Genomic DNA, 27,258 nt, shown 5'->3' with positions numbered 1-27,258 from the left:
GAACCCTTATTTGTATAATTACATAATAACCAAAGTGACATTTTAAACAGCCTATGTGTCCCAAAACTATGTGTTTATCAGAGTTAAACCAATAAATACCAGTGTAACACTGGGGAGATCTGGGAACTTGTATTTTCTCTCTACTATCAGAAAGTAAGTATGTGTACTTGTCCCCAGATTAATAACTAATATCTTTTAGAGATCGGTACACAAACTAAGGTCATGTGTGGAATTTAGATGTCATGTCCCTGTGGTCTCTTGGTGTTTAATAGGTCATTAGTTGTTCCTTTTTCATGAGTCTGACTTTTTTTTTTTTTAGTATAAGTTAGTTACTTCATAGAAGTTCTTTTGTTTTGGGTGCTTCTAGTGTTTTGTCATGATTTTGCCTTTTTTGTCAAGAATTCCACTGAACCTACTCTGTGTTCTTCTCAGGGCTTTACATCAAGAAGGCATTTATATCAATGATACCCATGCAAAAATTAATAAACTTGTGTCACTTCACATGGTGCCACTTAATTCTACACTGTAGAATTAATTGATAAAAACTATTCTATTTATTAGTGGACATGTCTCATAAATTTTTGGTTCATAGCAAGAAACGTCTTCCTGCTCAGAAGAGGAAAAAACAAAAAAAAAAGATTTCTATACTGTCAGGAGATAGGTGACTATAATCATATTGAACAAAGATTGAAGATTATTTAAATAATTTTAAAAGAATATAGAATATGACACCTCTTCATCTTGTTGTCAAAACCAGCAGGTAGATCTTTATCCTCATCTTGACAGTTTAGTGGCATTGGCCATTTTGGTCTTCCTCATGTGAAACACTCCCCTCATTTTTGTGGTACCATTCTCTAATGCTTCTCTTCCTAAATAGCTGTCCAGACTCCTCCTTCATCTTTTCTTGGACTTTTCTATATGTAAAGATATGTAATAATAAATGTGATGGTTAATTGTATATGTCATTTTGACTGAACAAAAGAACGCCTAGATAGCTGGTACAGCATTCTTTCTGGGAGGGGGTGAAGGGGTTTTCAGAAAAGATTGGAATTTGAATCAGTGGATTGAGTAAAGGTCACTTTCACCTATGTGGGTGATATCAACCAATCATCAGTTGAGGGCTCAAACAGAACAAAAAGGCAGAGGAAAGATAAATTCTCTCTCTCTCTTCTCTCTCTCTCTCTCTCTCTCTCTCTCTCTCTCTCTCTGTCTCTCTCTCTCTCTCTTTCTGTCTCTCTCTCTCTCTCTCTCCTCCCCCTCTTCGGTCATCTCCTGCCCCTTCCATATCAGCGTTCCCAGTTCTCAGGACTTTGGACTCCAGGACTTAAGGAGAACAGCTCCCTGTGTTCTCAGGCCTTCAAACCAGGACTGACTTACACCACCAGCTTTCACAGTGTTCCAGCTTTCAGATAGAATATCCTGGGACTTCTTAGCCTCCAAAATCATGTGAGCCAATTCCCATCATTTGTGCGTGTGCACAAGTGTGTTTGTGTGTGTGTGTGCATGTGTGTATGTCCCCTATGGGTTCCATTTGTCTTGAAAATCCTGACCTGTACAAATTAATACCTTTTCAACAAAAATAACAAGCTTATTCTGACTTCATGATTTCATGTAAACTTTTCGCTAAGTAAAATGTTCGGGAAATGTCCTGTACCTTTAAATGTGCACATAAATAATTTTATTGGTAGCTTGGCATTCCATGGTAGAAATGTACCATTATTTACCTAGGCTGTTTACTTTTAAAAGAAATGTAGTAAGGGGGACTATGGAGAAGGGCAAAAAAACAGCAGGAAGAGGAAGGGGACAAGAGAGAGTGATGGCATAAATATGTTCAAAGCACAGTGTGTACATGTATGAAAATGTCATAATGAAGCCCAGGATCTTGTAAAATAAATTACTCATAAAGCAATAATAAAAATAAAAGTAGTGATTCTATAACATATGCCTAGAAATTATTTCTCCTTCTAACGAAATTAGCATATACACACACATGTATATGTCTGATATAGTTTAGAAGAATATACACCAAAATATCTATGACTGTCTCTGGGTTTAGAGTGGATCTTATTTGTAAAGTTTAAAAATACTAAGAGGCATTTTATGTTACTGGCCTTTGAGGAACTAAGATTGGGAAATGTGGATAGGAAAATGGCCTGAAAAAAACTATTCTTATTTTTAATAACTTTTATTACCAGATTATAATTAGTAAGATAATATATTAGAAACTCAGAATACTCAGAAACTACATGGGAAGAAAAGCACTTGGGTGAAAATAAAAATGTACCATAATCTTGCCATGAAAGGATAAATAAATTTTCTTATAAATCCTTTTGGTTCCTTATGTATGTGTATGTTTCAATAGATAATATATTATGACACACACATACAGTAATATTTTTCCAACTAACTGGTCAGTTGCTTTTTTGGGGGGTGGGGCAGGACTAGAGTTTGAACTCAGGGCCTCATGCTTGCTAGGCAGGCACTCTACCACTTGAGCCACTCCACCAGCCCTTTTTTGTGTTGGGTATTTTTGAGACAGGGTCTCTAAAACTATTTGCCTTTGCTGACCTCACGCCATGATCCTCCTAATCGCTGCCTCCTCAGTATCTAGAATTGCAAGCATGAGCCACCAGTGCCCAGCTAGTCAGATGCTTTTTAATAAAATATTTAGAGTTTATTATACTTCCATAATATATTTAGACTTTTTACTAATTTATGTTTTGGCAAGTTTTTCCTATAATAGCTTTAAATAGTTACATAAATAATATTAATAATTTCTTAGTATCCTGTAATAGGAATGCTTCATTATTTACTGAACCAGTTCTGGAAATGTTAAATTGTTTGTTTTATAAATGCAAACATTGCTTCAATTAAAGTTACATATCTACTGTATATGTATTTATTTGTGGAGTAGAAAGAAAGGGATGGAGTCATTTTTCATATAATAAATATTCCTAATGAGAAAATTTTAGGTTTACATTCTGATGTGAAGCACAGAATCGCAGAAAGGTTTCCAGGGAATAGCACATTTTGCATTTGATTATTCGTCTTAAGCAGGTTCACCTGTCTCACCACTTACGTTCCCTCTGCCCAGCATTTAAGGAGGTAGGTGTTCTTTCAGATTATGCAATAAATCTACAGCAGAGAGCCTATAAAGTCTCATTCAAGATGCTTAATGTGAGAGACTTTGGTGGAAATGGAAAATTTCATCTATATTGTCACTAAGCTGTTGAGAAATAGGCAATCGAGTCTTGATTAACGAGCATTTCCCACATCATTTATGTCCACTCTCTCTGCTGCTTACTTCTGGAAACACTACTATATGGTCCCAGAAGAAATACCACTTGCCCTGGTTGTGAGATCTCATTACCACTTATGGCCAATGCTATTTTCTAGGCCACCCAGATGGCAGCCAGGTAGATCAAAAGAAAAAAAAAGAGTTGTCACACTTAAACAAAGAAGACAAAGAAAAACAGCTCCAAAATATAAAGCATCTACTTTCTTTTGGCGGGGGGGGGGTGGGAGGTAGGCATGGGGGTGGCACTGGGGTTTGAACTCAGAGTCTCACTCTAGCTAGGCAAGTGCTCTACCACTTGAGCCACTCCACCAGCCCTTTTTAATGTTGAGTATTTTCATGACAGGGTCTCGTGAACTATTTGCCCCGGCGGACCTCAAACCGTGATCCTCCTGATCTCTGCCTCCTGAGTAGATAGGATTATAGGTGTGAGCCACCAGCACTGGCTGAAACATCTACTTTAAATCATAGCCTATGGCTATCCTGAAACCAGAGTTAGTGAAGCAAAAAGGTAGACAGAAAATGTGTGTCTTTAAGGTTAAGATCAAATATATTCTTTTACAATAGTATTTATCAACCTGTTTTTTATTGTCCTTCTGTGCATGGCCCCACTAGATATCTTTTCCTGATAACCACCCTCATGAAATTGTAATATTTCAGTACTCTGTTTATTGGCTTATGTATTAATGTATTTAATGTATATGTATACATTGATAGTTGGTTTTTTTTTTGCCACACCCCAAAAGATCCAATTTCTGCCCTATGGAGGTAATATCATGTTTATTGAGAATGGATGGCCTGCAATATTTCATAACTCATCTTTAGAATCACAAAAAAGGAACTTGTAATTCTACTAATTGAATTAACCTTACCACTGGTTTGCAGTAGCCTTATTTGAGAAATTTCTTTTTTCCAAAATACTGTGCCCAAGATACTCTATTTGGGGCATACGTAATTTATTTTAGTGCCAAATACTTTAAGTATACACACTATGCTTTCAACCACTTGTCAGCTCCAATCTTTACATACTAATAGCTTTTTAAAAGCTTATATTTATTGAATGCTAACGATGTGCGAGGCTCTGTCTACTTCTTTATTTAATGGATTTCTCATCGTACCAGTTAGGTTCTGGGATTATTCCTTTTTTGCAGATGGAGAAACAGGCATAGAGTAATTAAGAAACTTTCCCATTAATACACTAGTTTAAGTAGTCTCAAGCCAAAATTATCACTCTTAGCCATTAGTCCACAAAGACACACAATGATCTTTTTGCATCAGTCACCTTTTTAGCCTAAATTTCTCATAAAAGAAACACACACACACACACCCCTATGTAATCTCTTTCACTTCTGAATGAAAGCATGTTTTAAAAAAATCAGGTAAATTCAGGCTGAATTTTAAATTCTCCATTTTCTCAATCTTTTGCCTAGAGTTTCTTTTTTTTTTTTTTATTCATATGTGCATACAATGCTTGGGTGCCTAGAGTTTCTTAACCAACCCAAACTTTGTAAAATGAGACTAATGGTACTTTGTAAATAATGTTGTTTGGGGGATAAAATGTAGTAACAAATGAAAGTCCCACCTTCGTGAGCATATGCAAAATGTCCAGTAAGTGTTAAGTTCTCTTTTCCCTTCCTTCTTTTTCTTTCTCTGCTTTCACATGCCCAATGACAAGACCAACGTGTAGTCCACAACACATCGTAATGGTATGTTCTTAACATGGTATGTAGTTCCTAGTGGAGCATAGTAAGTCATTTGCATTCTTCACAGATACACAACCAAAGTTATACCGATATGTGTACTTTATTTTTGCAACAATTTTGAGTTGATGAGATGGAATGTGCAATCATAAAAAACTTAGCAGCAAACAACATACCATGCATAAGAAGTAAAAGGTGAGCTTAAAAGCAAGCTGAAGAAAAAAATAGTTGGGCTTTGAAGGAACATTTCCCTTTGAGAATATGAGAAAATGATATCAGGGCAGTCAACAGTTCTTACCAAAAAGTAGCAGAGTACCTAAGGGTGATCATGCAATTTTGTGGATCTCTGGGATGCTGTAATAGGAATAATGTATCACAGGTTGATTTTTTTCCCCCATGAAATAGTCCCTAAGATGGATATTGGCGTGTAGGAAATTTATTGGAAAATGTTATCTTTATCAACACCCACAAAAGAAAAAACAGAGCTGTGAAGAATAAGGAATTGAACTGTAACCATGTCATTTCAAAGTTCTCAGATGATTCCCACAGGGAGAGACTATGAGCTAGGATGAAGCAGCTCTCTTTACCTGAGGGAAATTTTCAGAGAGTGATTTGACTGAGAGCTGTCAGTGCTGACAATCTGAGAAACTGAGAAAATGGATGTCTCAGACCCAAAGGGGAGAGGGATACACCACAGCATTCCCCACAGTCTACCCCTTGGAGCTGATGGAATTCACTTGCTTTTTATAATAAATTCTAGGAACATTTCCCTCAAGATTCTGGTTGATCTCTTTCTTAATAAAAGAGTCATACTCATCTAGAGCCTGTGGTAAATTAAATCTTTATCCTTAGGACCATTTCCTTATCAGCATCCTAGTTTTGGTTGCAGTGTTGTATACATAACTGCTGTGTAAAAAAAATTCATTTACCTGTAGAATAAGACTAATAAAATATATGTCAATGGAAAGAGAGAATAATACAGCCCACATAGAATATGACCACTTTCGTGGTTTGTGCAGTTGAATAAAGTTGATGAGGCTTGAGTCATGGAAAAAAAAACACAGAAACCAATAGTAAAAGAATAGAGAAAGTGGCTTCTGTGGAGGATGCAAATTGGAATAATGAGAGAAGAACTGATGGGCTCCAAGGAGTTGAGCTGGAAAAATGTAGAAGTATGCACAAATGTGATGCCTGGTTATTCATTTCTGGGAGATTTGAAGTCAAACTACTAAGTTTGAGTATCTATACATCCTTTGTCTGAAATCTAAACTGGTCCAGCAGGGAAAACATAGGCCAGAGATGGTATAAGGACCTTCTTAGTCTTTCTCTTCCATGGTCCCTTCTCTTTCCAGGCAATGGTAGAATGTTTCCTGTTCTGTGCTTTTGATCAACCTATATACTGAGTACCAATACTATGCTTACTCTATGTCTAAAATGAACTACTTCTGAAAGAATAGGAAAATGTAAAGTGTAGCCTGTCCTGATGAAGCTTGTCATATGTGTTTGAGGACTAGAAATAGTGACAGAATGTGACTCATGTGAAGTGCAGTTACAGAAGCTCTTCTACATCAGCATTGTGCAGAACTGGAGAAGGTTTCAGTCAAGAAGTAGGCAATGAAAGATGGGGAAGATTTGGCTGGATGAAGAGGAATGAAGAGAAAATTTTTAAGGTGAAGAGAGAGAGCATAAATGAAAGTGTAATCTGTGGGGGGAAAAGTCAAGCACACAGAGCCTCGCCTGACAGGGCAAAATATTCACACAGGTGCCTGCTCTAATTTTCTGAGCCCTTTAGCCCCCTCTCTTTTCTCTACACTCTGACCCCTCTCAAATTCTATCATTTATACTTTTGTTGTTCATATCCTATTTCACTAAGTAGACTGCAAACATTGTATGTTGTGGAATTGTGTTTTGTATTCTAGAGTCTAAACCAATGCCCTTGAGACGGTGGACTCCCAAAATTTGAGTCTTTAAAATCCTTCTTGACCATTGGTAGTTTTCCTCCTGATTTAAAAGAAAAATAACTAATTGCCCTAATGAAAAACTGGATGCATCCAAAATATACCAGATTCATTTGAAATAAATAATACATGTTGCAACTTATTGCCAAAGTCCTTTCTCTAAGACCCACATAGAACAGGGAGAGGAGGCAAGAGTGATAGGAACTTTACTTAGGTAGTAGAGCCCTCTAGCCATAGCCTAAACAGTTGTTGGATTCAGTGGTCTTCTTCTTTGTCTGTAAACAGGAGAACTTCCTCAGGAAAAAGCATGCATCCCGTGAGGGACAAGTCTGGGGGCCTTCTCTGTCATCCCTAAATGGTTGAGTAGGAAGAAGTGGAGAATAGTCATCTCAGGTACTATTTTTATAAAATTATTTTACAACCAATATAATCTGAATGTTTCACACCTTAATACTACTCCCATCTGACATATACTTCAAATGCCAGTTAAGTACACTTATCACTGGACATTCTTATATCATCTATCCCAGGGGTAAGTACCTTTGGGGGCCATATGGTCTCTGTCACAACTATGCAACTACTCAGATACTCATCTCTGCTGTGTGGTGTTCAAAGCAGCCATAGATAGTTGACACATAAGTGAATGATGAATCTCTGCCATTAAATTTTATTTATGCGACAGGTGGCAGACTGGATTTGACCTAAGGACAATAGTTTGACAATCTCTTCCTTAGACAACTCTAAAATAGAGCTTTTCAACCTATAAAATTAGGGCATTGAGACCTCCTAGATCCTTCCTTGAAAATCTGACTCTCTGCAGTACTGTCTCCCAATATGCAGATGAGGCTTTGTCAGAGTTCACAGATGAACCAGAGACACAGAGCTCACTCAGCCCTTACACCAGCACCACTGGGGAGACCAGGCCTGGACAAAGGGGCAAAGGCCTTGAGTTGAGAATGAACTTGGCATACAAAAGGATGTGGAGTATGGTGACCTCCTGGGCAGATAATTGGAGGGGAGGTCAGAGGCTGGACAAGGCAAGATTGTGAGGACTTACAGAGCTTAAAGGTGCTGCATTTACCTGTGTACAGTGAGGAAGGAGGATAGATGTTTTAAGCAAGGAGTTGGCCTAAACTGAAATCATGATCTTAGTATTGTAAATAATCCCAGTAGCTAATAACAATGACATTAAATACTAGATTTGGAAGGTGCCTAAAAGATCTCATCCTCCAAATAAGGCATGAGAAATTAGAAACATAGAAAGGAGGACTATGCCCAAAGTCACCCATGAGATTAAAAGAAGCACCAGATCCAGGAAACAATCACTGATCACTTGGCCTCTAGGATCCCAGCGGCTGCCTATTGCACCAAGCCCTTCATATTGCATTGGTTATCACAGTATAACAGCAAATGTGTCCTGGGCTGCTGAGTCTCTTTTCCTCTCCTATGCTCATGAAAACTCCAGGGTCTCTACCTGAGAAATTACTACCTAAGATGCCACTACTAGAAGTGCTGGAGGGGTTCCCTGCAGAAATAGGGAAAATGATCTATTTTCAATTCCACTGCATTTGTTCTCTCAGATCCCAAAGGGAAACTGCTAAATCTCATAGCCTCACAGCAGCTAGCCCTTTTTCCTAGGGACCAAAACCAGTCTGGGAAGGGAAGGGAGGAAAGGAGGAATGAAGGGAGGGGTCCTTCCTTCTGCTTCTCTCTCTCTCTCTTTCTCTCTGCCATCCTTCTGCATCAGCCCATAAATAATACTCTTTTGACAAAAATACTAACAACAAACCCAAGCTTCAGTGCATGCAGGTCATTCAAATTCAAGTTTGCTCTGCTCACAGCCAGGCCTCCATGCTAACTGATAGCTGAGGGAAGCAAGACTGCCCAGACTAAAATTGCAGATCCTTCCCCAAAGCCTTCCCTGCTGAGGCTTTAACAAGTGAAATTTAGAAAGTGTCAAAATTACCATAAGAAGGGGACAAAGTTAGAAAGGAAAAAACTAGAGGGGATGAACCAATTTGGGTTATAATACATATCTACATGAAATTCCCTGTATAGTTATCTTATATAAACGAAATGTCTTTTTTTTTTCAAGAACAGTGAACAGAAAGATAAAACATATCCTGTCTGAGAGAAAGAGCTCTATACTGTATCAGGTCTGTCTGAAAGTTATTCCTGCAGGAGGTGGCACCAGTGGAAGTGGGGAAGATGTAGGGAAAGGGGATAAGGGGGTGAATATGGTGGAGATATTATGTACTCATGTATGAAAATGGAAAAATGAGACCTGCTGAAACTATTCCAGGAATGGGGGCAGGAGGATAAAGGAGAATGATGGAGGGGTGATTTTTAACTATGATATATTGTAAGAACTTTGGTAAATGTCACAATGTACTCCCAGTACAATAATAATAACTAAAAAAAATTTAAACTAAAAATTAAAATAATAACTAAAAAATAAAATAATAAAATTAAAATTAAAATAATAATAACTAAAAAATTAAAATTAAACTAAAATTAAAACAAAGGACAGGATTTCTCTGGATCTTGAGTAATGTCAGTATTGCCCAGAGAATGTGAGAGAGAGGGGATTTTCTGCTTAAATGGCTTCTCAATAACTCATTGGCCTCAGCAGAGATGCATATCCATAATTTATAGAGGAAGTGATCAATCACTAGAAAATAAATCCTACCTACTAAAGTGAGTCATTGTCATCCTGTCAGCCCATCCTACTGAATGGAGGTTCTAGATCAACTGTACCTAGGACAGCTTCTTTCTGCCATCATATACTTTCACTGTGACAAATCATTTCAGGGCACAGACAGGAATTTTGTTATTAGAACAGAGGCTCTAAGACCTATAAAGGAGCTGGGTTGGGGAAATAGGTTCATATAGAGGAAAATAAGAAATAGAAAGAGCTCTATATTGTATCAGGTCTATCTGAAAGTTATTCCTGCAGGAGGTGGGGAAGCATGCATGAATCAAAAAGACTGATGTGTCTCTGGCCAAAAATAAGATTTGGAGATGGAATGCTGGTGGTCAAACTAGGAATAAAAGGGATATACAAAAAGCAATTGCTTAGCTAACCCACCTACAAAATAAGAGGAAAGGGCAGGAGCCAGACTGAAGGGAAAACAGAACAAGTGGGGGACAGAAGCAAACAAAAAGAAAAAAAAGTGTTTACTAATCAAAGAAACAAAAGGAAACAGCAGAAGTTGAAACCTAAAATACAATGTATCTGCAATTGTTCAGCAGCCAACTACTTGGCCAAAATTTAATGCCATTTTCATTTTCAAAAGCTCAAGCGCTGTTAAGAGTTATCTGTCTCCTGACTTCTGTAAATTATGGAAATAGAAAAACTCACAGGTTCTATGTTGCACTGGCCTGAGTGCCTACTGGCTCTTCTGACCACAGAGAGGCAGCTCTACGGCCACTGCGTTCTGACTCATGGGCGCCATCCTTGCCTCCAGAGAGGAGGAAGGCTTTGGCCTGTAGGAGCAGCTAGAAGATATTTGGCTCTCCAGCTACCAAGGAGGCATTGCCATAAAGGCCTCTATGAACCCAAGTGAGAAGTGGGCCCCTATATTTTGTTTCTTTCATCCAGGGTTCTCCTAAAAAAAAAAAAAAAAAATCTATCCACCCCTCCCCCAATTCAACCTGCTTACAGAGACATCATTTAACCAAGATATTAGTAGAATGTCCTCCCTTGATTATATTGTAATTGTGATCAAAGTCAAGTATAAAAGAATGAATTGTGAAGAATGGAATTTTAGTTAATAGCCAGTCACATGAGTAGGCCCAGTGAAATCAATGGTACGGCCTTTAATACCCTAAAAGAACTGGACTCTGCCCAAATCTCCAACCTAGGTCCTCCTACTTGTGGCACTCATCTCATCCCTCCACCCTACCAGACACAGGGTCTTTTCTTTCTATTTAGAACTCGCTTTGGAGGCTCTTCACAGTTAGTCCAGCTTAACCATCACATCTCAGCTTCCCTCCCTCCCAGACAAGATCACACCTCCCTATGAGAGGCTCCTCAGCATTAAGCACCACTCCTCCATGGCTTGCAAGATTCACCCTACTTTGTCCTAAAGGTCCTTTACAGTTTCCAGCTACCTAAGGAGGATGACTATGGTGGGGATATAGTAGGAAATAGGGATAAGGAGGACAGAATGGCAAAGAGGCCAGATATGTTATGTTCATGAAAACTTAATTTAGGATTTTATTCTAAGCACAATCAGAAAACACTGGAAACTTTTAAGCAGTGAGATAACATGATCTATATTGATCTATGTTGGAAATGATTATTGGAGTTACTGTGTAGAAATATATGGAGGTAGGGAACAACTTTAGAAGCTTTTGGAAGGTGTTTGTTGTACAGGGATATTTAGTGGGATGTGGAGGTGCCGAGAAGTTAATGGGCTCAGTGTTCAGAAAGAAAACACCAGACAATACACTGATTAAATGTACTGTTTGAGGGAGAGAAGAACTCACTTTTGGCTTGCCTCACTAGTAAATGCAGCATAGTTTAGTGACACAAGAAAGACTGAAAGAGTAAGGAAGGAGAAGAAGTCAATATTGTTTTGTAAGTAAAATTTGAGGCATCTTTTAGATTCAACTAGAAATGTCAAGACAGCAGATGGAAATGTTAGGGATGGAATTGTCAGAGTTGTAAAAGTATATTGGACAATTAATTGACCTATAAATAGGTTTACCAGAGTCTGGGCTGTTCCTTGAATACAAAGAAGGAAGTGGTTGACATTAGTGATGTTTGCAAGTGAACACAACCATGGAGCCTAACCAGATGAAAGAAGAAGAAGAACCTGAGAACAGTAAGAATAGGAAAAAAGTAAGAGGGGAGAAGATTGAAAGTCGCTATGAGGGTGTACAGTTTCTGAAGTGTAAGATCTGGAGTAGGTGAAATGGAAGGATGGGAGATGGGGTCAGGGGGGACTTAAGAAGGGAGAGACCTCCACTGCAGACCCACCTAGTCAGGCTAGCTTACACATTTCAGATCCCTCACCTTTGCCACAATGCTATTATGGGTCTGCTCCAAAATATCTCCTGTTCCTTTAGGCACCAATCCATCCGTGGATGTTGTTTAATGCTCTGCAACTTTAAACCAGCTTAATGTGCCTGTGGGTTGCCCACTACAGGGCGACAGAAACAGCTACTGTGAACACCTTTCCAAGGCACTTCCTGTTGTTTCAGCCTGATTTCTGACCTGTTTCCACTCTTCTTGGCTCTTGTACTCTGCTCCAGTCTAGATTCCTGACTCCATTGATCATGCCTCCTGCTCTGGACAGCAATCACTGCTGCAGGCAGCTTCTTAGAACTAAACCTCTGTCTGATGTAGAGCTCATCTGGCTCTGCCTACATTTCATGAAGGAGAGTATTAAGAAATAGCCATGACTGCCTTTGAGATCCCCTCCACAGACACCTCTCTAGCAGATGCATCTCCACACATCTGAATTCCTCTCTTTCTTCTCTTGAGAATATGTTCCCATCAGCTTTGTAAGCATGTTCTTTCTGGCATGCTTTAATTGTTTGTAGAAATGTTATGCACCTTATTTTTTCTTTATTTCTGACATCTTTTGGCAGAATCTGATCTTAATCTTTTCATTGTTCATTTTTTATATGAAATTTGGTTATTTTCCATGGTTCTAGAGCTCCCTCTTCTGCTGTTTCTGTGGAGTGTTGTCTTCCTTTCTGAAAGTCTAGCTCTGGTCACCTCCCCTACTTTCATCAGGGCTTTCTTTTTTCTTTGTCTCTGTTGACCTCGTGCTGCTCACTTTGGATCTTATTCCCTGCAGTTCCTACTCTGTGGGGCTTTGTCTTAGAAGACAGTTTTTTCTTGTGGGTTTTGAACATTTGTGGGGCCCAGACTTCCAAGCCCCTTCAGATCTAGACACTTGCACTCACCACTAGTAGAGTATGAGACACTCCTCCCCATTGAACAATTGCTTGCAGTTGGCTTCCAGCATTTGCAGTGAACACCTGCCTGCTTCTCTGGGGGCGGGGGGGTGGTGGGGGAGACACACATTGAAGCCCATTGTGTTCCTTTGCTTTCTCCAGCACAGCTGCTGATACAATTCAGGGCTTGAAGTGGTGGTAGTTGGTACCCATCTACTTACAGTTAGAGTTTGTGATGATACCTTGTCAATTAGTTTTATTGTGAATATTGACCACAGATTTGGAGTGGGGAGACTTTGGGCTTTTTTCTATCCAATGGCTCCATTTAACTTCCTGGGAGTGCTTCAAGAAATTTAAAACTTAGGCATTGTAGCCACTGTACCATTACCACCACCACCACCACCACTACCACCACTTCCTGCCTCCAGGGGATTATCTGTTAAGCCTTTTAACAACCGTTATCTTGATCATTTCAATTAAATAGATAAAGAAATATAAGCCTGGAAAGAGTAAGCCAATTTCCCAAGGTCAAACACTGAAAGTGGCACAAGTCAGATACAAATCCAGACCTTTTTGCCTATGAAGAGCATACTACCAACCTTTCTGCAAAGCTGCATCTCAGTGTTGTTAAGCCATTAGAAGGATGGGTAGATAAAGAACAAAAAAATAAGAAGAAGAAACTTGCTCCAGGTTGAGAGAATAATTTAGACAAAGGTCCTGGGGTTTCCATGCTTTAGAGGACTAGAAAGAACCCAGAGTAGTTACAGACTTGTAAGACATGGGAGGAAATCATGAAATGATACATGAGAAGAAAGCCAAAGTAGTGTTCAGGACTCTGCAAGTCATGGATGGGATTTTGGACTTTATTCTTTATGCAATGCCAAGCTCATCAAAAAGCTGTGATGTGTAAGCAGCATTCCAAAAGATCTCAAAACATTTTGCTCCATTTAAAGGACCAAATTGGGTATCTTTTGACATGAAGAATGATTTGGCCACAGAGAAGATGGATGAATAACACAGTGTATGAATTCAGAGTCCATTAGGAAATGAACCAAAACAGGCATGAGGAGGATACCCAGGTACAGGGGACGGGAGGTCATGAGGTACAAGGCGGGAAAGCTGCATTAGCAGGGGCCAGATGGAGAAGGCCCTGGGCAGTCCTTGTTCTGACACTTCCTAGGAGCAATGGCCTTTCTCCATGCCAATTGCTACTGGGAGAAAAGCAGTGCCTATGGCATTGTCAGTATTTTAAAAAGTGTCTGCTTTAGACTGAATAGGGCTGCACATTTGTTCAGGAGGCTGCACCCCCCTTTCACAGTTTTCAGAGCTCTGTCTCAGAAGGTCAGCCACATTCACCTGTCAAGATATTTGGGGCAGTAATGACTCCCCTTTCTTGCTATTCTTATCAGTTCCCTTTTGTTACAGTCACCGAGGCTGTGCAGCTGGCTTTGAAGTAAGGCGTCTGCATAATGCAATATTCAGTAATCTCATTCAAACCTCAGCAAAAATATCAGGGGAAATGGGAGAAATCTGATGCCTGCAACTTGGGTGTTATTTTTATGTATATCCCAGGGAGTAAAGTTGCTTAGATGCTATGGAACTGTCTTACTAGGATTTCATATATTTGATAAACATAAACAGAGCCACTTTTCCACATGTCACTGGCCATTTAACATTAAGACCTGCTTTAGGTTTCCTTGTCAAACTCTGCCCTCTTAACATAATTTTGAAACCACTGAGAATTATTTATGGAAAGGTCACTAGATGATAGGGCACGGACTGAAGGTAGGTCAGGACCAGCTTAGTCAGCTAAGGACAAGCTGGAAGAAAATACAGGTGAGAGCCATTCAGCGCCAACACCTGCAGCAAGAGTACCTGCGTCCGGTCAAGGGGATGGGGTGGACACCGGTGTTGTCTGCTCCGTGAACTTAGGTGGGACCACGTCCTTATCATTTCTAGCAATGATTTTGTCTAGCTAAAAGTGTTCACTCCATTATCCCTCAGACCTTTCAGAAGCATTAGCGAAAGCTATGGTTTTTATTTGCTCTGACACACTGAGTCCTGGTGGTACTGCTCTGAATTTGGCTTCAGCTAAGACTGTGGTTTAAGGGCCACAATTTTGAATGGATAAAAGCATTTTCACCTTCTAACCCTACAGATCCCAGAATTTCTGGGATCTCTAGATCCACCCAAGATGGTTTGTAAATTTCCTTTCTTAGAACAGACTTCTTTCTTGTACTACTTTATCAAAAGCAGCTGTTAGCAACCAGCTCACACTTTTAGGTTCTGCTGGAAAATTGACTAACCCAATACTAAAGCTCATTGGGAACACTTTCTAAAACTAGGCACGGTGGTACATGCCTATAATCCCAGCACTCAGGAACACTCAGGAGTCTTAGGCAAGAGGATTGTGAGTTTGAGGCCAGCCTGAGCTATATAGTAAGACCCTGACTCAAAACATACAAAAAGAACACTTTTGGTTTTCCAGATGCCATAGGCAATAGTTTTATAAAATGTTTGTCAGTAGATAAAAATGAGTTACTATTCTCCCAAACTCCCATAAAATTTTCCTGTTCTGCCACCTATTTACCAAGAGGCCATGAAAAGATTGTGAATGTATAATTCTTTGAAATTGCAGCAAAGAATCAGGACTGATATTATAATTAACACACATGACCCACACTGGAACAACAAGAATCCTTTTCATGGACCTGGATCTGATATAGGTAACTGTAGTACAACATTTTCTACCTTGAAGATGAGCAATTCATTAAGCTTTGGGTGAATCTTTTCTCTGGACCCATAAATATATTGACATATTTATGTAAAAAGACAAGAATTTATAGGTCTAAGTGAGCCTTGCAAATAGCATTGAATGTTCATGAACAGACACTAAGCTAGAACCAGAAAACTGTATCTTTATAATATTTATATATACAAAAGACAAAGCAAATTCAGTTTAACAAGTACACAATGAGAAAGGTTCCCAACTTTGGGGGGTAAGAGGTAAAATTTCTGTATCCTACAAGTAGGACTGGTCAACCAGCCAACTTTCGTCACTCTCATCTTCCTCCAGTAGTTTAGACCCCAGGTAGGAGGTGGGCTAAGAATGAAAGTAGGGGCCTTATAGCAATGCCCAGGCATGTGCAGAGACACTCTGCTTTGCACATAGGCTCTCCATGAGTGAAACTCCTTTCTTTGGGGAGAAAATAAGGGGCATTGCTCTGTTGTTACTCTAACTTCTCATGATCTTTGTATTAATTGTGTACAAATCCCTTACTGGATTAGAGCAGTTCCATTCCTCTGTAAACCTTTGAGGTTTATGTACTATGTCTTGCTAGAATGTTACAGCCAGAAAACCATGGAGTTGGTCTCCACAGTATAATTCTTTCATTTTATACATGAGAAAACAATGAGCACAAAAGTTGAGGTGACTGGTTGAAGGTCTTTTGGCTAGGTAGCAGCAAAGAACAGATTAAATTCTATTTCAGTCCATCTCCCACTCTGTTATACTACCCAATGGCTGAAATTAAAGATGCACAACATTTCACTTGGTTGGCTTCCTGCCACATGCTTAGATTAAAAACAAGGGAAAAAATATTTCTTTTCCAGCTTCATCTTGGCTCTAAATTATGCATCTGAGTTTTTAAATCAGAACATAATAGATCAGGCATGATTATGGATTTCTCAGACAGCAGTAAGAACTAAACAATTCCATGAGACACAAAGGTCTTTAAAAATCAATAATCTTTGCAGAGTCCCAAAAAGAAACACAAGAGCCATCTGTGACCACCCATATTCTCCAGCATCCAGGAACACCCAGCAGGAGGCCAAAAATATGTCCCAGACAGGAGACTAATTAAAGCACACAGCAGGAAATGAAACTGAATGGTATGGTTTGGGTATGTCCCCCAAAGTTCATGGGCTGGAAACTTAATCCCCAAAGCAATAGCTTTAAGAAATGGCATCTTTGAGAGGTGACTAGATCATGAGGACTCTGCCCTCGGGAAAGGATTAATACTGTTATCTCAGAAGTGCGTTTGTTATAAAAGTATATGCAGGAGTTGGTGGTATAGCTCAGTGATAGGACACTTGCCTAGTATGTAAGAGGCCCCAGGTTCAATCTCTAGCACCAAGAAGAAAAAAAAAAGGAAAGAGAAGGGGAGAGGAGGGGAGAGGAGGGAATGGGAGGGGGGTGGAAGAAGGAAAGAAGGGAAGGAGGGAGGGAGGAAGGAGGAAGGAAGAATGGAGTGAAGGAGGGAAGGAAGGGAAGGACAGAAGTAAAGATAAATACATTCAGCTCCCTATCTCCCTTGCTTCCTCTCACCCTCTACCTTCCAACATGAATGATGTAGCAAGAAAACCCTTACCATATGCCAGGACTTTCATATTGGGCTTCCCAACCTCTGAAACTGAGAAATAAATTTCTTTTTTCATAAATTACCCAGTCTGTATAACAACATGAAGCAGACTAAGACACTGAGACACCTGCACCAGTAATCAGTTTTTGTTCAAATAACTGTAGCATCATTTGAACACTGAGAGGAGAAGAAAAGGTAAAGAAAATTCCACAATTGCAATTGATTCCAAGAGAGGCATACCATGGTTTCTGAGGCTTATGACAAGTGGCCAGGTGTGAAATATAGAACTGCTCAGCTGGAAGGTCAGCATTAGGACCAAATGATACCAGGAGAGATGGGTAAGATGGGCCCAATGGTTTCTACAGGTGCAATCTGAGTGCAGAGCAAGACCATTTTCAAATGTAAGATGGGAGCCATCTCTGTACTACAAGGTGGCCAAGAAAGTGGCAGGAGGTGGAGCACAATTTCCTTAATCTAACTGCAGATTACACACTCACGACATTGTCCACCAGAAGCAGCGAAGCTCAGTACTGGGTGAGTGAAACACACAGTGAGAGCAGGTGGAGTCCAGCCAAGAAGAATCCCTGAAGTGAGGTGAGGTCCTGGGAAGTAGGGAACATGAGCCACAGTTTCCATGCCACCTCATGTCTCTAGTGCCAGCACAGCTGTGTGGGAAGCTCCTCACCACTCAAGCTTAGCACCGTATAATGGTAAAGGTATCATAGTCCTGCTTAGATACTTCCCAAGCCCCATGTCTTCCTCTCAGGGTCCTGGACATAGAATGCTCCCATTTCTCCATATCTTCATGACCTCTTTTCCTAACAAGGCCTTTGGAACTAATTTCCAAAATTAGTAGCTTATTCTGGAAAACACTGGATTTTCTATTTACCAGTTCCCTTTGCTCGTGTCTTTGGATGGGACAGCTTCTAGATAACTAATGATTTGTATTTATCTATGTGACACCACTGAGGGTCTTCACTTTTCTTACCCATATTTAACTTGGGCTTAAATATCTCAGTGAGCTCCCCATTATATAAGAAAAATAAAAAGGTTCTCTAAGAGTCTCTTAATTTTCCCAAGACATATGTTACAGCTGTTATCCTTAAGTATTATTATAAGCATTATTTAACAGCACCCCAGCTGCTGTGAAGAAACAAAGATGTGTTCACTTCTTAATGAGTTAACAATTTAAATAAGGGAAAATATATGTCCTAAGCAGTTAGGGCAAGCACATAAAATACTCAGGAGGAAATTGGTAGATATTTTGCAAGGATGTTTTGACTACACAAAGGGGTGTGTGTTTCTGATAATGTGCTTAATAAACCCAGGAACTCACCAGAACGTACTGTGAGACCTTTGGGGTGTTGTTTTGATGACTTAAACTGGCAACAAACTCAGTTTAAACAGCAGCTGTTAGTTGTTCTTATCATTTGGAACAACTACTACTTGCCTCTGCATCCTGAGGTTGATCTCTGGTTATTCCCAAAAGGGCCAAACTCTGCTATAAACAAGCCTGTTTCAGAGCATAGGCTGTAACCTACACAATCATTTTTCCTGCCAAAAGGGGTTAGTTTCCAGTGTACACAAGGCACTAGCAGATCCTGTGTCACCATGATGAAGTTAGCAAACAAGGTCCCTGTTCTCATGGAGTTCACAGTCCAAAGGAGAGAAGACACCTTGGCAGGTGGTATTATGTGATTATGCTTTTATACCTGCTCTGGAGGCAAAGCTCTCATAACAGTAAGTAGCCTGACCTGATCTGGGAGCAAATATGGTCAGAAAAGCTCTCCCTGAAAAATGTGATAATTAAGCAATGATAAAGGAGGTAAGTGGGGCTTTAAAAAAGGGGAGAGAGTGGCAGGCTGGCAGCATATGGAGGTCCCAAAGCAAGGAGAGGGTGATACACTTAAGCAAATGGGTGGGGTTGTCAGACTACAAGCATGCCAGATGTGGAGAAAGCCAATCAAGGGACAGATCAGGCAGGGTCTTGTGGCTTATATGGACAATTTTAAGTTTAATTCCAAGGTCAATAGGAAACCACAGAGGTGGTGTTAAACAGTTGGCTTTGGGGTCTGGTAACAATGAAATGTGAAGCAAGGCTAAAAAGTTTAAAGCTGATAATGAGGAAATCATTGTTTGGATGTCTTTTCAAATCGTGGATGTCATTTTACAAGGGAGCCCTAAGGCTGGTATGTGATATCTTTACTCTTTGAACATTCGTCTGGGATCTCAGTGCTTGACTGCTCAGACAAGAGGAAAAGTTCCCTTTGAGCTCTGGGGACAGTACAACCCTCTTGTGTGCTACATGTCTGCCCTCTTGTGTCTCCTTCAGAAATCCCTAACTTTGCAAGCCAGAGTTCAATAGTGGAGAACCATAAAGTGTGAACTAGGAAGAAGATAGATAGGTCTGTGGGGAAAGCAATAGTTAAGTCACAACACAAAGAGTATTGAAGAGAGATGGTACCTTCTTTACCATCACTCCCCAGGACTGACATTCAAACTTGGTTTATGCAGATCAACATGGGTAGCTATAGAGTTTTAAAATCAGTTTGAAGTTAGCAATCTGAGCATTGACCAAATTGCCAGTCCTCGTTTAGCATACCCTGGTGCAACCTGCTTCCTCTCCCTCCTCCCACCAGCCACCAACTATTCCTTCCTTCCCAGTCTATCTCCTAACTACTTTCCCTTCTCTTTTTTATTCTTACTGATTTCTTTATGGAAGTTCAACCAAATAAAGAGAAATCTATGAAGAAATTGTGCACTATAATATTATCTCAAGAACATACTAGGAGTCAGCTCCATTACATGGTAGAATGAATTCCCAAGAGAAATAAGAAGAGGACAATCACCCAAATTATTTAAAAATCAACTGAACAAAGTCACCAAGAATGTTTTGGAAGGAACACTCCAGACTCAGACATATTGGAATGAAAAAAATGATTCTAACAGAATTTTTCTCTCCTCATCTCACTTTTTCTCTAGACTGAATTCTTTAAAGTTGTGCTGAAATCAGCGATGTTCATAGACAGCAAGATTCACTGCTGTCTGTGGCCAAATTCACCAGAAAGAAGAACAAAAGGAAGGAGCAGAATATTAAAGAATCCCTCCTTCACTTATCAAGAAGCACCCTGGTTCCATGGAAGTACATCAATATAGGTAGGGCTCTCAAATTTTATTCTAAACCTGCTCTTCATTCTGTAATCAAAGGAAATTTCTCTATAAATTGGAAATTCTATGAACATTTCATGATAGTAAACATTGCCATGTTATACATAGCTTTCTGCAATACTGCATACAATTTTTATCTACTAGCAAGTGACGTTTTATCTCCCCAAACAGCACCTGTTTTGCCATTACAAGTTTATGGCAATTTCCCTTAGGTCTATTTATTAATATTCAGCTGTGTAGAACATTGTAGAAATGTTACCAAACTTAAAATACATGAAACACAAGCATTACTACATTGGGGTAAATCTATGTCCTTAGTGCCTTGTACTCTAGAGTTCAAGGAAAAGCCTTGTGGTATTCTATATTGATGTTATCAGGCAAAAAATATAACTTGACTTTATCCAAAATGTTAATGAAAAAATCTACCATGATTTCATAACCCAATTTCATAATTTCATTCATAGAGCACTTGTACTTTACAAGCTCTTTCACAAATACCTACTGTTTCAATCTTCAACTTAGGCATTATTGAGTCCATTTTACAAATAAAAAATCTGAAGCTCAAAAATGGGAGAATAATTTTCTCAGTGACACAGCATTGTAAGATGGCAGGCTAGAATGCAATCCCAGATTTGTCTCTAAAGCCGTGGATTTTTCCTATTCTACCCACCCTTCTCTTCTCCAGGCTTTTGAAAGCCTCAACTAAGAAACATACTGAATACATTCTGATGATGACTTTTGCATGTAAATGTATGTACATCCCAGGCCAAAAACTACACACCCTATCTAGAGGAGATATATTAATAATAATAATGATGAGTGGCCCAGATGAAACAGCTGCCTGTTTACTTCAAGCATTTTTCACTCAAAGGGAAGCAATCATGCAAATTAATTTGGATTTTTGGCTCTGGATTGAAGGAATTCACTTGATCACCCAAAAATTGGATCCATTCTTCCTGCTCTTTTTACAGAATCCTCTTTCCTCACCCTTCTTATCTAACCCCCTTAACTCCACCAACTCAGAGTACCTAAGAGTACTTACCTGAACTTTCAGGAAACAATGAATTAGAATATCAATACCTTACTGTTGAATGGGTTTAACAGGAAGATCAAGCATGTAAGCCCTCAAAGTGTCTTGAACAAGAGCTCTCTGCTTTCTGCAGCTGACTAGTTATCTTTTCCAATTCCAAGAGACCATCAAAATCTGAAGAAAATAATTGTCCTTAAGTGTGACAAGGAGCACAGGAAGCAACACTGTGAACATCACAGAATCGATGCCCTACCAAGAGGTCCCAATAAAGAATTTAGTAAGACCCTACCACCACTCCTTTGGAACATAAAGGAGTCAATTCTCCATAAGGGTGTGTGACTAAAAGTTAAACACTGAAAAGTAATAAGAATACTAATGTAAAAATAATGGTAAGAATGTTAATGTTAACAATAGGTCTTAATTATAAGCACTCTTAAAAGTTTACTTTTCCTTCAAACATGCTAAATTGTGAGCCAGGCTGATTTGACCCTTTCATTGACAGCTGCCAGACCTTCCCCTTTTAGTGACTGGCCAGACTGTCATTATGGTACCCCAGCTCCTTTGAACTCTTCGCAGACGCCTTGATGAAACTATAAGTGCAAAGAACACTGCAACCGCTGTTCAGGAGACCTTTTTCCAGTAACAACTGCTCTACCCTGCACCAGTGCTGGAATACCTAACTACAGCCAGCACTTCCTGAAACTGTTGCAGAAGGCCTTGCCCCTGGCTGCTTTGGAACTTGTAACAGCAGTCCTAAACAAGGTTTGGGAGGAGGAAAAGCACCTCCTTTACTCATTCAGCAAAAACCTCCTGATTGACAAAAAAAAAAAAAGAAAAAGAGGCTGTTACCTATACGAGTCTTGTGATTGGTCCTTGGGCAAAGCTTGTGATTTGTGGAAGCCATGCATATGCAAGGCTGTGATTGGTGGAATGACACCTAAACACAAGAATTCCACACCCATCTCTGCCTATATAAGCAGGCTGTTTGCTACTCTTTTCAGGTTAGCCTGGGCAACTTCTTTCTTGTGCACTGATTTATACACACACACACACAAGCACGCACACACAGGACACAAATGTTGCAACATTAGGCCCCAATAAAGATTTCTCCCAAATGATCTCTTTGCCTACTGGGTAGAACAGGCTGAACTGGTTATACAAAGAGCAGACAAGACCCCAGGGCTTCTAGTCCTGGCAACAGCAGCAGCAAGGAGCAGGATGAAGAGTTCCAGAGAGCTACCAAGAGCTGAGGGCCCTACCCAATACCCAAAGCTTTGAGTTATAGCACTAAGAAGTAAATGAAGAGTTCCAGAGAGCAACCAAGGGCAGAAACTGTATGAAGCTAAGACTATGGAAGATGATAGGGTGTGGAGAGCTGAAGGTGGAAACCCAGACTATGAGGACTGCAGGCTTCAGTTGCTAGAAGAGTTCAAGAGAGCACCCAAGAGTTAAAGAGCCAAAGGCCCAACTCAAAGCTCAAGAGCTACAGTTGTAGCCACTGGATGTTAACACTCCAAGTGCAGAGCAACAAACCTCTACCTTCAGCATCTACAGCAGTCAGACTGGCTTTGAAAGCCTGGAATCATAAACCTCTAGTTTATGATGGCTGGGACCCAGCCATCCGTACTCTGGGAGCTGCCCCTTTGCCTATCCATGATTTTTATCCAGATAGAGCAAAAGACTCCCCAGCCAGCTGTCTGTGACAGCTTGAGAGTTGTCAAGACCTGGCATTTGCTTCTAACCATTAGAATATTGCACAGGTGATAGAACATCACTCCCATGACTGGGCTGCACAGAAAGACTCCACCTTTCCAGCAGATGCTCCTGGCTGACTTGATGAAGTAAGCAGTGACATTACAGTAGTCCACATGTCAAGAAACTGCAAGTGGCCTCCCCACTAGGTTTCTTTGCTTCTTTCCTTTAGGTTTTTAGGGTAGTTTGTCCCCTATGATGGTTGATCTTAATTGTCAACTGGACAATTAAGAGGTAGGAGATAGGGCTTAGTTGGAAAAAGTAGGTCACCGAAGGTATGTCCTTGGCTATATCTTGCCTTGCCTTGCCTTGGCCTCTTTCTGTATTCTCTTTTCTGCTTCCTGATCACCATGATAGGAACTGCTCTTTTCCACCATACCCTCCCACCATGATGGACTCACACCTCTGAAACTGAACCAAAATAAATCTTCCCTCCCTTAATTTGTTGTCTCAAGTATTTTGGTCACAGCAATAAGAAAAGTAAGTAAACACATCTCCAAAAGTCAGTAATCATCAGATGTCTAAGAAATATCTTTGTTAACTAAGTTTGTGCTGAATGGACCTCCAAATTACCTGCCTCAGACACAAGAGATAGCAAAATATTGGAAAATAGCCAGACACCAGTAGCTCACACATGTAATCCTAGCTACTCAGGAGGTAAAGATCAGGAGGATTGCTGTTTAAAGCCAGCCCAGGCAAAAAGTTCATGAGACCCTATCTTGAAAATACCTAACACAAAAAGGGCTGGTGGAGTGGCTTAAGGGGAAGGCCCTGAGTACAAGCCCCAGTACTGAAAAAAAAAAAATATATATATATATGAAAATACCAGCACTATACCCATCCTTACCCCCACCCAAAATTAAATTTACCCTATAGCATATCATCTCCAGGGGAGGAGGGGATTTGTTAGTTTTCTATTGCCGTGTAACAAACTAAACCAACTTTTATCTTGCCATTTCTGTGGGCAGGAGTCCAGACATGGTTTACTTGGATCCTACACCCTGCATCTCACAAGACTACAATCAAGGTCAAGCCACACTGAGGAAAGATCTTCCAAGCTCTTTGGGTTATGAATTGTTATAACAATTCATTGTCTTGTGGTTATAGAACTTATGCGGGCTCCCTTCTTCAACACAAGCAGGAGACAGAGTCTATCCTTCTGGAGAAACTCCAGTCCCTCTTCTAAGGGCTTATACCTGACTAAGTCAAGTCCCTTTGGAATAATCTCCCTTTTGATTAAATTGACATCATCAGATTTGGGATGTTAATTACATTTTCAAAGATTCCTTCATTTTTGCCATAGTCTATTGATTAGAAACAAGTTACAGGTCTTCACACAAGAGGAAAGAGTAGAAATATGTCACTTACTGTGTTCACCTTATGAAGTTTCCAATACTGGCAGAGTATAATCCAAACTTTCTGATCAATATTGATAAGTACTGTACTTTCATTTAGACATATTATTTTATCAATTTTCATTAACTTTAAGTACTTTCATTTAGTCATTATTTTACCAATTTTTATTATCTTTATGACAAGAATCTATATCTCATACATATTGCCAGATAATTCTCTACTAGATGTCAGCATCTTAATTAGGTTACATTTGGTCCCATTCTGATTTCCATTCTTATTTAATACAGACTCCAATTTATATGTGAATCAAAAGGCACTTACAGTCCTCTGTCTGCTACATTTCATGGCATTTAAGTGTTACTTGATCTTGCAAGAGGCAAGTCTGCCACCACTGTATCTAGGAATGACTTGAGTCTCCTATAATAGACCACACCGATGAGATTATGGAGCAAATGCTTTTTCCACAGTTCTTCCTACCAGACTCTTCTCCAGTCCTGAGCATAGGCAAAGATCAATGGTCATGGGGTCTGGAGACCAGAACTAACCACAGAATTTTCTAAAGATTCTTTCCTCACTTTTACTTTTAATTTTGAATCTGAGTAGTTAATTGTTCTAGACATAACCTCAAAGTTATAATTCCCCATCTTCCTAATACAGAGTAGGAAGAAAAATCTATCCTGCATCTAAAACTACTCAATAACACACAATATTTGATGAATTTATGATTTGGAAGATAATAAAGGAGATGGGCCAAATCAATTTTGCTGTAAGTTACTATTATCATGTAATTCTAAAATTCAAATCTTTTTCAAGCACCTACTGTATCTCTTGTTCCATTAGACTTTATAGGAAGTGAATGTCCCTGGTTTGCAGTCACTCTGGTGAGGTCTCTTACCCCCTGGATAAGCTCTAATGATAAGCCCTTGCATAAGCAACCTGGGAGAAGGACAAAAGAAGTTCCAGTTTGAGAAGCCCCTCATCATCTCCTACCTTGACAGCAAGCCCTGGTGAGTGCATGGATATATCTACAAGCTAGAAGAAATACAGGCATGTCTGCAGTCTTGAGAACTAACCAAGGAGAAACTGAAACCTCTTTCCCAAGCTAAAAATACCGGTACCACACACACACATTCAATGTGTATGTGCTGAACAGCCACTCTGGACCAGGAAATGGACAAAATTCAGGGTTTTCCAGTGTTCAACACATAGGCACTGCTCTCAGTGACCATCGTGGTCCTCCTGGGAAGGAAAATCATATTCTTAGGAAGGTTAATGTGCTGATCTTGATATGTTGGGAAAACCTTAGACCAAATCTTGGTTTTGTGGTTTACAAGCTGTATGGCTTCTGAACAATTAAGTTGATTTTAAAGAGATTGAGTATATCTAAGTCTTCTTAAATTTACACAAGGGCACTTATAATCCCCGCCTCCTCCTTGGAATGTTTCGAGGAGAAGATATGCAAAGCATCTCACACAGTCTCTAGCATAGATAAGTTTATTTTCCTAATCACATCTCTTTATCTCTGAAGATTCCTATAGAGAGCAGGACAATGACAGGACAGAACCTAAGGTGGGTAAAATTAGAGATGGTACCGCACCTGGGAGGCCAGGCCAGGTGTAGTTTCAGGTATAAGGATTTATTTGGTTGTATCTTTGAAGTGAGGACTGAGGACCATTAAATTCAACTTCATGAAGCATCACTGAAAGACTCTTTAGAACTGATGGCAGCTGGGGATATTCTGAGATCTTGAATGAATTCTACCAGGCCTTGGAGAGTCCTCACCTCCTAGAAAATGAAGTCAGCATTCTGGGGGTTAAATCACATTCTTAGTTTTCTTAGTGCTTTATATTTCTTCCATATGCTTTACTGCTTGAGAATATGGCCAACTTATGAATATAGGAGTTAATGTCCTATATTTCCATAAAGATGGGAATATATTTTCCTTGGGGAAAACAAGTTGACTTGCCATGAAACATATTATATTTCAAGAGAAAAGAGTAATGATATGAATTCTAGTGATGGAATTCACATGCAAGGATGTCTATAGGAGAAGGCAAGTTCTCAGTGACCCTTTCCCCACCCCATCCCCAAAAAAGGCCCATACTTCATCCTCTGGTGACTTGTATAGGATTGTCACTTCTTGAAACAAAAGAAAGATGTGACTTCTCAATTGGTTCTCAAACCTGGGTCAAATCATCTGGTGAGTGTTTAGAAAATACTAATGCTTGCATCTCATCCCCAGATACGCTATTGTAATTCTAGGGTGTGGTCCCAACATAAATATTTTTTTTTCCTTTTTCTTTTATTATTCATATGTGCATACAAGGCTTGGTTCATTTCTCCCCCCTGCCCCCACCCCCTCCCTTACCACCCACTCCGCCTCCTCCCTCTCCCCCCCGCCTCAATACCCAGCAGAAACTATTTTGCCCTTATTTCTAATTTTGTTGTAGAGAGAGTATAAGCAATAATAGGAAGGAACAAGGGTTTTTGCTGGTTGAGATAAGGATAGCTATACAGGGAGTTGACTCACATTGATTTCCTGTGTGTGGGTGTTACCTTCTAGGTTAATTCTTTTGGATCTAACCTTTTCTCTATACCTGTTCCCCTTTTCCTATTGGCCTCAGTTGCTTTAAGGTATCTGCTTTAGTTTCTCTGCGTTAAGGGCAACAAATGCTAGCTAATTTTTTAGGTGTCTTACCTATCCTCACCCCTTCCTTGTGTGCTCTCG

General features: G+C 39.8%; 1 long non-coding RNA gene across 2 annotated transcripts; it reads left to right on the top strand.

The window, feature by feature from the left end:
- Nucleotides 1-1,328: 1,328 nt before the first annotated feature.
- On the top strand, nt 1,329-26,718 carry LOC141424614 (uncharacterized). 2 transcript variants are annotated; one of them, XR_012449488.1, is made up of 4 exons: nt 1,329-1,446; nt 7,239-7,346; nt 20,207-20,380; nt 24,143-26,718. It is a non-coding gene; the product is annotated as an uncharacterized lncRNA (long non-coding RNA). The 2 variants fall into 2 exon arrangements; XR_012449487.1 differs by lacking the exons at nt 1,329-1,446; nt 7,239-7,346 and adding an exon at nt 18,694-18,964 and having other exon boundaries at nt 24,143-26,716.
- Nucleotides 26,719-27,258: the final 540 nt, after the last annotated feature.

This window comes from Castor canadensis, chromosome 7, assembly GCF_047511655.1.
Source record: "Castor canadensis chromosome 7, mCasCan1.hap1v2, whole genome shotgun sequence".
In the NCBI taxonomy this organism is placed as follows: domain Eukaryota; kingdom Metazoa; phylum Chordata; class Mammalia; order Rodentia; family Castoridae; genus Castor; species Castor canadensis.
The sequence above is the reverse complement of the archived record's forward strand: the minus strand, read 5'-3'. Positions and strand labels throughout refer to the sequence as shown.